Source organism: Marmota marmota, unplaced genomic scaffold (assembly GCF_001458135.2).
Source record: "Marmota marmota marmota unplaced genomic scaffold, marMar, whole genome shotgun sequence".
Classification (NCBI taxonomy): domain Eukaryota; kingdom Metazoa; phylum Chordata; class Mammalia; order Rodentia; family Sciuridae; genus Marmota; species Marmota marmota.
Window position 1 is genome coordinate 41,229,168 of NW_025999990.1, and position 12,176 is coordinate 41,241,343.

The 12,176-nt window shown below is 49.3% G+C and overlaps 1 protein-coding gene across 1 annotated transcript in view; it reads right to left on the reverse strand.

Annotated features, from left to right (window-relative positions):
- Positions 1-12,170, reverse strand: part of Cables1 (Cdk5 and Abl enzyme substrate 1) — a 109,882-nt gene extending 97,712 nt beyond the window's left edge. The window contains exon 1 of the mRNA XM_015482486.2: positions 11,798-12,170. The gene's annotated coding sequence lies outside the window, so the exon portion shown is untranslated. The remainder of the gene's footprint in view (positions 1-11,797) is intronic.
- Between the last annotated feature and the right edge of the window lie 6 nt (positions 12,171-12,176).

Genomic DNA, 12,176 nt, shown 5'->3' on the forward strand with positions numbered 1-12,176 from the left:
GACACACCCTGAGAGCTGGATGAAACAGATGGCTAGGACCACCTCCAGGGGTTTCTGATGCTGTAGATCCAAGGTAGGGTCTGGGAATTGCATTGCTAACAAGTTCCCGGATACTGCTGGACCAGAGAGCTCGTTCTGAGAACTACTGGTCTATAGCCATATCAAAGAATTAAAACCAGATGTGTCCAATATAAACCTTTGGGATTCCCCTCCCCCGCAAAATTCTATGGTGCCTCAGCCACCTACAGATCCCCATTCCCCCAATTCAGGCTTGGCACTGGGACTTGCTGTAGTCTGGATCAAATGTCCCCCAAAGGCCCCTGTGTTCAAGGCTTGGCACTACTCGGGGGTGGTGGAACCTTTAAGAGGGGGGTCATGAGGGATGCCCTCAGAGGAGACTGTGGGACCCCAGCCTCTCCTCCTTTTGCTTCCGGACAATGATGTAGCAGTTCACCTGCTCCCACCCTGAGGTGCTGCCCCATCACTGGCCCAAAAACAATGGGGCCAACTATGGTTTCCTTCCACCATGGCACCTGCCTCCAGCTTCTAACAACCCAGCTCTGGTCACACCTGTCCCTGCTCAAAAGTCTACATGCTCTTTCTGAAATGAAACTCGCTCTTCTTAACAGAGTATCCAGCACGTTTAAACATCAAGCACCCACGGCCAAGTCATAGCCAATCTGTAGGCCCACCTCAAAAGTCATCTCTAAGTCTGCCACAGGCTCCCACCTCAGGAATGCCCCTCTCAGCTCCTACCCTGCCCTTTCAGTCTCCTCTTTGGAGCAGGCACCGGGCTCCATCATCTCTGGATGACCAAGCCACCCCAGCTGGCACACAGATGCGTGTGCAGAGTAGATACTGAAATCGCTGCTGACCCAAAGCCAAAGCAGCTATATCTGGGAGCCCTGGACAAAGACCTAGCTCTGTTTAACCAGGGGAGCAAAGGCAGAAGGTGAGGGCCACGTGCAGAAGAACCCGAGCACAGGGAGGGAAGATAGAGGGGAAAGGTGAGATGCCGTTTGCGTAGCATTCAACACTGATTCCCTGTGTCGAGGTCATTACCCATGGGACCCCCAAGGAGCCCTCACTCCCAAGGGGGTTATCCTGCAGTGGGGGCTGGGCAGATTCACACAGACCACAGAATGAGGGTTGTGGCTTCTGCAAAAGGGGGTGAGCAAAGGTGAGCCTCCTGGAATTATCTAGGAAGTTTTGCATTGCTCTCACAGGTGCCCCACTGGGGGTGACAGGGACACTCCTGGCAGGACAGCCTCTTCTATGTGCCTGTGTAGGCAAGACCAGCTATTACTCTTCACCTCATCCTTCCTCTGCTGTAAAGCTACAGTGACGGGCGTGAGAATTCATCCAGCCTTGCTTGATTTTGGTGATGGAAACTGTCAGAGCCACAGGCTCCTTCAGGGCTCGGATTTTACTATTTATGAAACTAAAACAACACACTCAGTGTTCCAGAACATCAGCTCCCCATGATCTCGGAAGACCTCACCCAACTTCTCAATTGCTTCCTGAGAGAAGGTGCAGGGTGTGGTCTGGTACCTTCCATGGCAAATGGAAATACCAGCTCCGACTTTACTGCTCAGTCACTATGGGGCGGACCTCACTAGGTGCTGAATGCTTTTTTATTTTAACACTTTGACACCCCAAAGGGCAGCAATTCTTATCCCCACTCTACAGAGAAGGACAACAAGGTTCAGAGAGGTCCAGTAAGTTGTCCAGAAGGTGCTACTCAGGGTCAGAGCCTCTGTGCTCCAAAGCCAGTCTTTCCCCTTCCACAGCAGGAGGGGCAGAAAAGGAGCAAGAGTCCACCCCCTAGGGAAGGAACTGACACCAAACTATAATCCAGACAGCTGCCGTCCTTAGGAAAATTTTCCACCACTCACCTCAGCCCAGGGTCCTGCTGGCCTAGCCCAGAGGTTATCACGTGAAAATCAGCATCCTGGCTTGATGAGAAGGTGCTGATCTGCCCAGGCACAGTATTTCTTTGTACTTTAACATACTGACCTTGACTGACTCTGGCCAATAGGTCTGACATGAACAATGGCCTAAGAATTTTGTTCTTTTAACTGATTTATAAATGAAGATTTGGGGCAGGAAGGAGAAGAAATTTTCAAAGCACCAACAGGAACCTTTGGTTTTCTTAAAAGATATGACTATGGTAGAGTTTTTGTTTTTAAACTCTCAACTTAAAATCTGAAGATGTAGATTTAAAAACTCCAGCTGGATACCAGTTAGGTGTCCCAGCAGCTTGGGAGGCTAAAACAGGAGAACAGGAAGATAGCTAGTTCAGGGACAGCTTCAGCAACTTAGTGAGACCCTGTCTCTAAATAAAATACAAAAGGGCTGGGGATGTGGCTCAGTGGTTAAGCACCACGGGAGTTCAATCCCCTGTACCCAAACAAAACAAAAATACCCTCCAGCTCCAGCCAGACCTGTTGCTCAGGAGGCTGAAGCAGGAGAATCACAGGTTCAAGGCCAGCCTTAGCAATTTATCGAAGCCTTTAGCAATGCAATTTAATGAGACACTGTCTCAAAAAATAAAGAGGGCTGGAGATATGGCTCAGTGGTTAATTCCTCCTGGGTTCAATCCCCAGTACCAAAAAAACAAAACCTCCAGCTCTTCCACACATAGCAACTTTCTAATTGATGATATTCTACCACCTTTTTAAAATGCCTTAATGAAAAAAATAAATGAGAGCACTTTGTAAAAGTTTTAAAGCACCAGGATTACCAATTGTGAATTTTGTGATGCATAATTTTGTTTTAGATTTTGGTTTTTGCTTCCTCCCTCCTGCAGTACTGGGAATTGAATCCAGAGCCTTATACACGCTAGGCAAACACTGAGCCACATCCCCAGCCCTTTTAATTTTGAGACAGGGTCTCACTAAATTGCTTCTGGCCTCACTAAGTTGCTGAGATCTGAGACTGGCCTTGAACTTGTGGTCCTCCTGCCTCACCTCCCTAGCTGCTGGGATTACAGGGTGCATCACCACAAGGGCCTCATGACACTGTGACAGATAAATTGAATCTCACAATTACTTTAGACATTTGCAATCTCATCTACCCTCTTCACTATTCACCCTCCAAAAGCAAACTTTAATTCAACTCAATAATACTTCCTGGAGAACTAATTTTCAACTTTGGATCAATCATCAGCCCCATTAACATGCCAATTTTTGTCTTTCAGCAAAAAACTCTATTTAGACTTTGCCTGTCTTCCATTCCTTTTAATCCCTGCCTTCCTGAAACTATCAAAAAAAGACATTTTCCTCCATAAATAATTGGGTCAATGAGGAAAGTGCTTTAAAATAAAAATCAATGCGCTTAGCACACAGAAATCTTTGGCATTCTCAAACATTTTATTAGTCTCTTGTTGAACGGTATTTTAATCTATTTATCACAAAATGTACCTTAGATTTAAGTACACAGTATTCTATAAATCAGGGACAAGACTGGGTTTTTTCACATACTCCCAAATTTATTGCAATATTCCAAGTCCTCAAACACTAACAATTGCATGTTCTATTTTACAAGCTTTTGTCTTTGTGACTAAATGTGCAGCAATAAACCCCAAACCACATTAATGATAACCTCGTTAAATATAAACTGGTGTGCAATTATCCAAACTACTAACAAACAAAGAGGGAGGGGGAAAAAAAACAGGAAACATTGATTGATTATATGTTCCTGAAGGCTCTTAAAAACCAAACAAAAATAAAAACACAGCATTACAGTTTGTTTAAACAAACAAAAAAAAAACACCCTAAATGATTTTATGATCCTTAACATGTAATGCTAAGGCAGTCTGTTTCAGCTCTAGCATCTGCACCAAAGTTTGGGTTTTAAATTGGATGAGAGTTGAAACCTGATCGATGAGGGCAGGGCGTTTTGTTGAGGGGTTGGAAAAATGGGTGGCCGGTGACCCTGGGGGAAAGTCACATCTTTTTGCTAAGTAGCAGATTCTTTTAAAATTGGTGTTCCACATGCTTCCTTTTGATAGCGACATTTGCACAGCCCCAGAGGGCAGAATGGAACAAAAAGACGGGCATGGCACAGCCCCTGGTGCACATGCTAATAAGCCAGCTCTCTAGAACCAGGATAAAAAGCCTGCTGGCCAATTCCCATGGTGTAAACACTCCCACTCTGAGACCGCAAGACACCAAGCAGCTCAGAGGCCTTACCTCTATCAAGTCCAGCTGAAGCATGCTACTGCCTGCAGCTGAAACCCAGAGGCAGGCGGGACTCACCTCACCCCAGGGACAGGGACACAGTCAAGTTGGCCGGCTCAGGTCAGTTGTGAAACTGAGGAAAAGGGTGGTAGGTAGACTGTTTCACCCAATAAAGCCCCAGGGGGAGTGGGGCTTGTAAGAATAAGAGGTCTTGCCTGGTGTCTTGCAATCAGATTTCCCTACTGACACAACTGGGTTTTGTTTGGGTGTCATGGTCGCTCTGCAGAGGGAGGCAGGTGGTCCATTTTGGTGAAGCCAGCCCCCAGCCCCTGAGCCGGGAGGAGGAATTGGTATAGTGCAGGGGCTGGACAAGGTCAGCCAGGACAGCGTGCAGGGCTTGGTGAAGCTTCATCAAAAGGGGGAGCATTCTGTGGGAAGGTGCGAGGGACCCTCCTCAGGGAGAAGCCCACACACCAAGCAGGGATGGTATTCTCTAGAAAGCCAACACAGGACAGTGAGGGTGCAAAGGAGCAGGGGACAGTACATCTGGGAAGAGAAGTGGTGTCACTGGCAAACTAGGCACTGGGCCAAAGGCTGCCTTGAATGAAATACAAGGAATTTAAGACTGACAAGATCAGATGTGGGTCTCAGCAAGTTCTTTCTGGGGAGGGAGAGTTGACAGGGGTCAAGCGGCCAGTAAGCTCTTAGAAGGCGACCTCATCCCCCAGGGTACAAGTCCAGGCCAAGACAGTGAGTGTGGGGCCCAGGGCCCTGCACACCTCCTGGGCACTGGGCTAGGGCAGAGGTGGCACCCTTTTTCTGGGACAAGACGGGGAAAAATAGCTTAGAGTTTTGCACGTCATGTGGTCTCAGTTGCAACTATTCAATTTTGTCATCAGAGCACAAAGACTGCCAAAGAGGACACATACACAAGTAGACACTGCAGTTTCCAAGAGAGTGTTATGTATACACAGCCAGAGGGCCACCGTTTGCCAACCCCTGGCCTGGGGAAAAGGGCGAAACTGAGAAGATACAGAGGCCCAGGAGAGTGACAGGGTTATTATTCCCATTTCGTGGATGAGAACCTGGTCAGGATGAGGGGCAGAGCCCACATCACCCTGGGGGAGGCCAGGCTGGTGCTCCCAAGGGTGACCCCAAGCCCTGACAAGCCAGGGCCAGAAGTAAGAGGCAACAAAGGAGACGGGATCCGGCTAAAGAGGGGAAGTACAAGGCGTCACTGGGCAGGATTTCACTACTGTGGCCACAGTGATCCCTGTCCACCCTGGCCCTGCCTCTGGGTCCTCATGCACAAAGATCCTCCCTGAATGACAGAGAGGTAGAAATGTAAATAAGGAAATCAGAGTAGGTGGTGACCTTTGAGGTTATTTAGGTCAACTTCTGCCAGGTTCAGCGGAAGCCAGTTTAACAAGCATTTGTGAGTCTGGCCCGTAGTCCACAGAGCCAAGTGAAGTGGGCAAGACTGCAAATCCTGGAGCCTAGCTGCCAACCCAGTTCCCACATTCAGACTCAGAGACCTTGGGTAAGTTACTTAACCTCTCTGTGCTTTGAAACAGGGGTGCTATATATGAATTCAGTCCCTATAAAGTGCTTAGAATAATGCCTGTCCCATGTTTGTTAAATAAAAATACTGTGGGGCTGGGGATGTGGCTCAAGTGGTAGCGCGCGCTCGCCTGGCATGCGCGGGGCACTGGGTTCGATCCTCAGCACCACATACACATAAAATAAAGATGTTGTGTCCACCGAAAACTAAAAAAAAATTACATCTTAAAAAAAAAAATAAAAATACTGTGTCCTGGGCCATTTGCAAGGCCTCCCACAGGGGAGGGTCAGAAGAGTCCCACTCTGTGGGGGCTCAAACACCAAGTTCACCTCTAACCACACACTCATCACTGTGCTAAATGCTTGTTTGCTTACGTCACCCAACACAGTCAGGGACCCGGTTTTATGTCTCTATCTCCTACGACTAGCACAGTGATGCCTCATAATTGATACTCATTATGTTCCATGTTTGTTGAATGAATAAGTGATGCAAGGCATTAAGTCTCATTAGTAGAATTTCCTCTACTACATACCTGACAGATAACAAAGCACCTAATGCCACCCCTAGTCCACTGCGTGACCTTAGACTCCTACCTTCTGGGGCTGAAGTCAATGTCTACAAAAGCGCTTTGTGAACTTGAGGCTTTTAGCCACTAAGTTATAGAGATCACTTCCTCCCGGAGGAATGGGGTGTTGACTGGGGAACTGACCACTTTGTCAGGAAAGGTGGCTTCCAGCTTGGATGTCCCTAAGTTCTTGTCCAGCTAGGAGACCTACAGCTGAGGGTTCCCTGCTACTCCAGTTCCCCCTACTCCACTCATTCATTCATTCATTCATTCATTCATTAATGTGCATTCTGAGACCAGTGCTGTGTAACAGACTCACAGCTGCTTGGTGCCTAGAGTTCAATTTCCCACATGTCCCAGGCCCTGCAGTGGGCCACAGGAATGCTAGATCAGGACAAGAAGGCAGACTCATCTGTCCCAATCCTTTATTTCCACCAGGGTTCCTAAGAACCCACCTGGCCCAGAAGGTAGGGTTCCCAAGTCTCTGTCCCACATGAGGTCACCACCTCACCCACCAGTTCTTCCCATTCTGCTCAAAGCCTCCTGTCTGCAGCCCCCATCCACAACGTAACAATCTCCAGGCTCGAGGGAAGCTCCCAGGCCAGCTGTGGGACAGTGTACAGAGCCCTGCAGGCTGCCCCACCCTTCCAGAGAGCAAAAGGTCACCCTTGAACTCGCTGCCCTCACTGGGCACTTGCCAGCTGCCTCCTGAGCTCACCCACATCACAGGCTCTAGGAGGACAAGGACGGGAGTGGGCGGGGACCGGGATGCCTCTGCCAGCAGCTAGGGCCACTAGTGGATGGCCTAACTCCCAGCCAGGCACAAACCAGGCGTAGACTTTGGAAAGTGTCCTGACCAGAGCCGGGCCTGGCCTGAGACTGCGTGCAGCCTGGGCTTCTGTAACTGTGGCTGGGAAAATGGCTCAAAGACAACTTAAGCAATAAGCTAGGGAGATCAAAGTCACATGGCCAGGTGGTGACAAAGTTAAGGAAGAATGACCATCTCCCTTCCCACTCGCTGATTCTCAACTACTGGTCGGTTTGCATTTTTCTTTTTCAGTCAAGACACTGAGGTTACAGTTTACAGCCAGAGCCCAGTTTCCACCCCAAGAGGGGCGGTGCACAAAGGAGAGGCAGAAGCCCTAAGTGGCCAGGGTAAGCAGTCAGGAATGAGCCAGAACTCAGCGAGCAGGGCTGAGTGACCTTGAGCAAATGACTTAACACATCTGAGCTCCAGTTTCCTCAGCCTTACAATAGGAACAAAGCAGTACAGAGCCTAGAGCTATCAAAAAGAAGAATATGCCATTGAAGGGACCCCGCCTCCCCCCCCCCCATCCTAAATACATTAACATTTGACTAGCCTCTGGAAGCTTTTAGCACCCCCTGCCAACACTCAGTCTATGTTCCACAACAAATGTCAGTGCCACAGGCATCTGGCTTAAAGGGCCCAAGCCATCACCCAGGCTCTCCGGAGGAGAAGGGCTAATTAACCTGCCTGGGATGGAAAGGCTGCCCTGGCCACAGCACTGGGACCCAGGCCAAGGGGCTCCTCTGCACCTTGTTCCCTCCTCCCATGGAGGACCCAACTCTCCACTTGGCATGATTCAAACTCAGGTGTTCAGAAAAGGTAAAAGACGCTTGCCATTTCTAAGGACTACCCCAGTCACCAAGCCACTCTTCTGGCAGGCACAGAGCTTCCACCTGGGCTGGAGACAGCTGCTGGGCAGCTGTGTGGCCATCAGAAGCTCCAGGAAATGGAGTAATCAGGATTGCTGGCAGCGGCTGCCTGGGTGAAGTTTTTAAAGTAAAAGAAGCCTTAAGACACCTTCTAAGTTTGCACTCCCTTTCACCCATTAACACCTTCCTGATGGGTGTCTCACTGCTCCAGCAGAGAGGAAACTCAACAGGGGTGCCTCTGCACACCCCAGTGCAGGCTTCCAGGCCACAGGGGACCCTTCACAAGGCTAGTAGGATCCCCAGGCCACAGTCTAACAGAACAGAGCCTAAGACACAGCAGCAAAACCGGGGAGACCTAAACAAAGAGGCAAAACTTGCCAGGAATCACTAAAGGGGTACAAATTGAAGCCAGATATAAAGACAGGGTAGCTAGTTAAATCAGGTCTGATGGAGAAAATTGAGTCTGGATTGGAAACAGCCCCTGGGAGACTGGAAAGATGCTCAAGTCTCCAGAGCCCTTAGGTACTCCCCCTCCCAAAAAGGTTGTAAATGAAGCAACTCCAGAGCAGACAGGGAGCTGCTAACCAATGCCCCTGGGCTGATGCTCCCTTCCTGCCCAGCACTTCACCTAGGCCCTTCCAGCCCACCTGTACCTGCACACCCCCCACCCCCTGCCATGCCATCCACATCCCCCAGTCACTCTGCAGGATGAGAGGAAATAAACAAGGGAGAAGAATGGAGAACAAGGGAAACTTTAGACATATAAAAGCGACGGATTCCACCTTTGGGTCTGTCCCCTTCTTCCACTCTGATTTACTGTCCTTTAATAAAGTTTCTTACTTTCTACTCCAGGCTTGGTGTGCTTCCCTGGTGTTATACTTCAACATTTGAGGAAGCAGGACTCGTCAAGGTAACCAGTAACCTGCGATATCAAATCACACCAAAGTGACTTGCAAGCTGTATCCCGGACATTTACAGTCAGCAGCTCAAACATGATAGGTGGCCTCACTGTATGTAAGGCAGAGTGTCAAGGATTGAGTGCCCGAGGGAAAAGATGTCAGGCTTGGATGTCAAAAACTCAGGTTCCCTATGTCAAAATGCATTCTATTGTAAAATTAATTAATTAAAAAAAAAAAAAAACTCAGGTTCCTATCCTGGCCCAAATGGGGTTCACCCATTATCTTAAGTGCCTCTTAGTAGCTGGGCCAGTCCAAGGTAGTTAATAGGCCTCCCTAAGGCCCACGGTCTCCTCACCTGTGAAAGAACTCACAGGTGGCTGTGAGGGTCAAATGTGATAGATGTCAAGGTTCAGCATACAAAAATGGTGTGATCTTTGCATGCACCTCTCTTCACTGAGCACACACTCATGCCTAAACTTAGGCATGGAAATCTTCCTCCCTATTGTATTTCAAAGTTTGGAAGTTCAAGCAATTCACCCCGATCAGTTTTAATTCCTTGGGACTGGTTTAAAGATTAAGCAGTGCTTCCCGCAATTTAATTTGTAAATGAATCCCCTGGGGTTCCGGTTAAAATGTAGATTTGGGTTGAAGCAGGTGAGGGTGGGGCCGAGGAGTTTGCATTTTTAAGAGCTCCTGGTGAGGCTGAGATCTGGGAGCTCAACTTTGGAGCAGAAAAGTTCTATGGAATTCAGCTAGAAATGAACCCAAGGCAAATCTAATTTCATTGGCAAACGACATCCAGGTAAAGTAATATACAGAAAGCACACAGGCTGGCTTCTGAAAGGGAGCTCACTGGGAAGGGAGGGAAGGGAAGGGAAGCCCCGAAAACAGGCCCCACCCGTGCCTTATTCAAATAAGTTTGTACTCTAAACCAGGTGAAAGTACACTTCAGAAATCATAAAAGCAGTATACTTCAGACAATGGTCTGAAAAACAGTACATGTCCTAGGATATGCCACATTTGACCCCATTCCTCAGCCAAGCTGGGCTTTCTTAAAAGGCCTCTTCTCAAATTAATTTTCCCTACATCCTCCCTTGCTGGCACATCAAATTTGATACTGTTTCTGTTGACAGTTGTCATTTTAAAAGTGCCTATCAAGTTACCAGATATGGACTATTCAGATATAGTAAGATGAACATGATTGACAGGTAAGGATGCATCTTAATACTAACTCATCTTAATGTGTTGAAGTGCGAGGGATCAAGAAAAACATCCTAAAGGTTCACAGAGATAGGATTAGAGAGAAAATTGTGGATGTTCTTTGGCTCAGAAATAACAACCCAAGATAATCCATATCCCTGAAATTAGCTGCTTAGAGAAAGAGCTAGAGGTAATCCGATCTCCAGCTGTTTGCAGCACAGGGAATACATCTGTCTACCAGGTGACACAGGCCAGCCCTTGCACACTGGCTTAAAATAACACGTATGTTTATTATAATTCCTGTCATGACCCACTGACTGCTGGGCTTGGGCTCAAACTCCAGAATTATGAGCCGGTGTGCGATGTCAAGCAGTAATACAGGGCTGCCCAGAAACTGCTGAGTGTGCACTACTTGCCCAGAAAGGGATTCCCCCTCCCACGCACTCACCCGCTACTGGGGAGATGCATGTTCTAACAAGAAATGCCAGAAGCGGACTGTCACCTGTGCCCAGTGTCACTAATTCATCCATGCAATCACAAGGTTGCTTCCCAGACTCCACACCCCTGGCCCTTGAGCCTACAGGCACTTGAACTGCAATATACACATCAGCACCGGCCTGATTTCATCCACCGGCGAGAGTCAACTTTGGATGAGCCGGCTTGTTCTTTGACTTGATTACAAGGAGAAGTTTTCCAACAGGCTACCTTCTTACTTGGGCCAGATCAAAACAGGCGCATTACAGGAGACAGACTGTAATAGAGAATGTTCTTCCAGCTCATCTTGATGCCTTCAGAATCCTGGCAAGGGTCTATCCCTGAAGGGTAAACTGAGGCTCCACTCTGCTAAATCAACCGAACCCAGGTGGAGTCTATGTTGTAACTTACTTCACAGTAGATTGACTTAAGATCAGAGCCTCCCAGGGAATAGGCATAAATCTCGCCAGTTGCTCCCCACTCCCGCTGCTCCCCAAACTCCAAGTCCCACACAAATCTAACAGACGGTCCCTAACAAGCTCCTGCCATTTCCTGGATAAGTAAATATGAAACATTTCGTGGTTTTGCTAGTATGCCTGCAGGTAAAATAAGCTTTTAACTAACTCGAGCAAATTCATCCTGGAATGGGGTACGGGGGCTCAAGGGAATGTAAAGACTTCCCACTTCTTAGGAAAGCAAAAAGAAAACGCCAAGTTTCCCCCTACCACAGCAACACTGAACTCAGAAAGGAACTTTGGAAGGTTCTCGCGTGTCTGCTACTAGTTCAGGCTCCCGCGCGCCGCCCAGCCGCGAGCCCCACCCACCGCACCAAGCTGTGACCGCCGGCTGCCAGCCCAGCTGGAGGATCGCACCTCCGGGTCTGAACCGGGTTTCAGGAAGTTCAGGATCTCCTAGTGCTGTGAGGTTCGGGAGCCCCTTTTTAATGGGTTCCTGCAACTTCCAACTCCCAGGCCATGACATTAGCAGGGTGCTCCTGCTCTGCAAGTGCCAGGTTCGCAAACACACGTATGACCACACACCCCCTGGACTCTCTTCCTCTTTCGCGTGCCCCAAATGGTTTGGAATTCGGGCCAGAAGCCCTGGATCCAAATGGGCGCAGGAAAGTGGGAGCTACCAGTGCGTGCAGTACAGTCTAGAGACTACCGGGAGGCTGGGCGTGCCGGGGGTGGGGGTGGACAGCGACGCAGAGCAGGGCGCGTGTAGCGTCCAGGGTACTCACCGAGACCTCTGCAGCTGCTCAAAGGCGCTGGTGCTGCCGCTCTGACCCGACTGCTCCAGGGAGCAGTAGTTTTGTGAGATCTGCCTGGAGAAGGCGATGGGCAGGATTCCCTGAGTGAACGAGTTGAGACGGCCCCGACTGCCGCTCCCACTCCCGGGGGTCCCGGAGCTCAAGAAGGCGGCTGCCGGCACCTGCACGGTGGTAAAGGCATCGTCCTCCTCCAACTCCTCCTGCTCCGCACTCCCGGGCCCATCCAGCAGCTGCAGTTGAGAACAGGAGGCTAGAGGCGCCGACCCGGACGTTTGCAAAAGCTCCCCCGACGTCCGGCCCGCGCCCAGAGGGCTAGCGAGCGCCCGCGACGCTCCGGGGCCGGGCAGGG